Below are 4,040 nucleotides of genomic sequence, written 5' to 3' on the forward strand. Positions count from 1 at the left end.
AAAGTAAGAAAACTCGAGGGTTGAGATAATGACGGATTTGATTGGAATGTGCTAGATAAAATTTATAGCTGTTATTGCTGTTAAGCTATTAATCGGCAGGCTTCTGTGCTTGCCATAGGGCTTGCCTGCCTTACTGTATGTTAGAGTCTAGGGCTTGTTAGTGGCTGCTTTTTGCTTTCACTGCTTGCCGTGCTGCTGTACTGCTGATCATCTTACTGTGCTGTGCCTGGGAACATTTTGATAACAGCAATAGCCTTGCGCCTGGGCTGGCAGATGGCCAGGACATCACTGCTGTTTCTGCGCTGCTGTACTGGACAGGCTGGAACTCCGGTGTGAACTCGAGTCAAAGGGACTGTGACCTGTGGATGAATCCACGTGGGAGCAGGACACCCCAGAGCGTCTGTGCCCATGGATTAGCCCATGCCAGAGCAGGTATATCTTGAAACGTCTGTGGCCATGGTTATGTCTGTGCCACAGCAGGTATCCCTCTGAAGGGATTGTGGCCCAAGGGTAAGTCCACGCTGGATAAGGTGCACCTCGAAGCATCTGTGGCTGTGGATGAAGTCCATGCTGCAGCAGGTACACCTCGAAGCATCTGTGGCTGTGGATAAAGTCCATGCTGCAGCAGGTACACCTCGAAGCATCTGTGGCTGTGGATGAAGTCCATGCTGCAGCAGGTACACCTTGAAGCATCTGTGGCTGTGCATGAGGCCATGTTGGAGCAAGTTTACTTCTGAAGGTACTACATTCTGTGGATAAGTCCAAGCTGGAGCAGGGGCAAGGGGAGGACTTCATTGCAATGTTAAACCTGATGGTCTGTCCAAAGGGTCTGCCTGGCTAGCTCAGTCGGTAGAGCATGGGACTCTTAATCCCAGGGTCGTGGGTTCGAGCCCCACGTTGGGCGCCAAAAAGGACTGTCGTGGTTTAGCCCCAGCCAGCAACTAAGCACCACGCAGCCGCTCGCTCACTCCCCCCTGGTGGGATGGGGGAGAGAATCGGAAGAGCAAAAGTAAGAAAACTCGAGGGTTGAGATAAAGACAGTTTAATAGGGAAAGCAAAAGCTGCGCACGCAAGCAAAGCAAAGCAAGGAATTCCTTCACTACTTCCCATGGGCAGGCAGGTGTTCAGCCATCTCCAGGAAAGCAGGGCTCCATCACGCGTAATGGTTACTTGGGAAGACAAACGCCATCACTCCAAATGTCCCCCCTTCCTTCTTCTTCCCCAGCTTTATATACTGAGCATGATGTCACATGGTATGGAATAGCCCTTTGGTCAGTTTGGATCAACTATCCTGGCTGTGTCCCCTCCCAGCTTCTTCTGCACCTGGCAGAGCATGGGAAGCTGAAAAGTCCTTGGCTAGTGCAGCAACAACTAAAACATCTCTGTATTATCAACGCTGTTTTCAGCACAAATCCAAAACATAGCCCCATACCAGCCACTCTAAAGAAAATTAACTCAACCTCAGCTGAAACCAGGACACTCACATATATAGTCAACAGTGAATAATATACAACACCAAATGCTGTATTTATCGGTTAAAAAAAAGAAACAAGCAAGCAAATAGTAATTTTGTCTAAATAGAAACTTAATATCTGGTTAAAATCCCATATCTTTCTTTGTATTTGTTTAATTCCTAGAAAGCATTACAAAATATTTTTGAATGAAGAGTACACACCATGAATTATATTATTGACCAGGGATTCACTCTACACTGTTTATTTGGTCTTGGTTCTCAGTGTAACTATTTGTAAAGCAAGCACTAGAAATATTTAGGAAGTATTTAAAATAAGATATCCCTAGAGAAACAAAACAAAACAATTTATGAGCTTTTTTGTTAAAATAAAAATCCTTCATTTAAAAAAAAAAACAAACACCCAAAAACCCAACCCCCTCCCCCCTCAAAAAAAAAACCAGAAGCTTTGAAAAGAAGTGTTTCTCAGATAAGTTGTCATAAGGATTGGCCTAAACCAGTCTCAGAATGGGTAAATTGGTAAATTGAGACCAGCCTTGGGAAACAAACAAAACAAACCCCTTACCTTAACTATTTTGGTTACTGAGGCACTGTATCTACTTGAGGTTTCAGGGAGAAGTTTTTCCGAATAGGTGTAATCAGTGGCTCTGCTGCCACTGTTAAGCCGACTGTCCCTGCCTTAAGGCTGTGTAACATTTTGGACAATGCTGTTTTGACGACTACATTGACAAGGGAATGCAGTTAAAAATCTGTGCTCAGACTATGCCTATCACTCAAGCTGGACTGAATGTAATTATAAACATTGCCATTAAACAAGACCAAAAGACTGAATGCCTAAAAGAAAAACACAGTTTCCAACACAATACTCCTGGTTCGGAAAGGTACATAAATGAAACCTTGAAAAAAGTACCACACAGGAAAATGGTGGTACCATTTGAATGGCTCCAAACACACCATTCTTTCTGCTGCTTTATATTGTCTGTTTTGGCGAGCCAGGACTTAATATGTTGGCTATGTCAATACTGGCCTGGTAAGGTGTTCACCTCTGTTGTATGTCCAGGTTTGCTTTTGGAACTCCATTTTTGTAGCTGAATAACAAAACAACACTTTGGATGCACCCACCATTCTCAGAATAATCTATTCTCCATTAGTGATGGAGAATATATGCTATAAATGCTAAGATAATTTTTTTCCACAGAACCTAAATCTTCATTTATTTTCATCTTCAGCAGTATTCCTTGTGGGTCACTGCCCATCAGTTGTAGAACTCCCTTTCATAACAAATTTAACAAATTTTTTAAAAGAAGCTTAATTATTCTCATTACAGAATTCTATTGTTTGGAGGCTGATAAGTAAGTATCGTGTGGTGAAACACAGAGATTCAACAAATCTCAGGGAGACTTGTCCACGCTGCACTTTTGAATCTTGCAATTAAAGGAAAATCATACGGCAACTAGAATGTTCTTTTCATATTACAGTAAAACATTTGTTCTCCTACATGACATATGGCTAACATGCTGGTAACTGACCTGAGGATTAAATAGTCATTTATATGTACACTAGCAATACTTACACCTTCATAACAAAATATGCGACAGGTGCAAGGTACATACATATCTGGTGTAACAAAGGCTTGCCATCTGTTGGTATAGATCTTGGAACACACAGCTATTTTCATCTAGTGATTTAAAAAAAAGATATGAAAGAGGAATATTTTTATTAATTGCAACAGTATTTTTACAGTTTTAATTTTTCCTTCCAAATTTTTCATAAATAACCATTTTACTTCTTGTATAGATACAACATATATTTTATATCTACAGTGATTTTACCTGAAATATTCAAAGACTCTTATAACATTTATTGATCTAGAGACAGGAAATGGAAATAGATAGTCTTTAGAACAGCTATTTTAGAAAAATAATAAATTTAGACTGATAAGAATTATTGCTTATCCCTTATTATGAGATATTACTACTCCTTTATTTTCCAATACAAACTAACTTCAGAAACAACAATAATGCCATATTAAATCTATCAAGAAATGTTTATGTAACAACATTCATAACAGCAGAAATTCTGTGACCTTAGTTCCATATTGGCTATTTTAGCTTTGACTGTTGAAAATGTGCATAGAAATGGCTCCTGTTGGATCAATGGAGTGACTGATGCTTACTCAGGATAAGAATGGTCAACATTCAGAAGGAGTAGGAACTACAGGCAAAGAATTTTTAACATAATTGGCTATTGCTAAATATTCATTGCATATTCAGTGCACATATACTGGACTGGGAAGCTCTTTTCTGGGAAACATCAATGTGTACAGTCCTTAATCTATCAGCCTTCTAGTCCTACCTGCTCATCATCCCAGGGCCTGCAAGTGGATTGATGATTGAAAATTGGTAACAGTATTAATTGTCAGCTTACTCTCTAATATTTTTTCCGTCTGTTACCCTTGGCACTCTCCGGGACCCTGCCGAGCAAGGTTTGTGGGATAACAGTACCAGAGACATTCTCAACAGGCATATGTACAAAGCTACATTACATTTGGCTGCAAACATTTTTCACT

At 40.4% G+C, this 4,040-nt stretch overlaps 1 non-coding gene across 1 annotated transcript; it reads left to right on the forward strand.

The window, feature by feature from the left end:
- Positions 1 to 831: 831 nt before the first annotated feature.
- TRNAK-CUU (transfer RNA lysine (anticodon CUU)) lies at positions 832 to 904 on the forward strand. Its single transcript has one exon. It is a non-coding gene; the product is annotated as a tRNA-Lys (tRNA).
- The last annotated feature ends 3,136 nt before the right edge of the window (positions 905 to 4,040 follow it).

Source organism: Ciconia boyciana, chromosome 1 (genome assembly GCF_034638445.1).
Source record: "Ciconia boyciana chromosome 1, ASM3463844v1, whole genome shotgun sequence".
Classification (NCBI taxonomy): Eukaryota; Metazoa; Chordata; class Aves; order Ciconiiformes; family Ciconiidae; genus Ciconia; species Ciconia boyciana.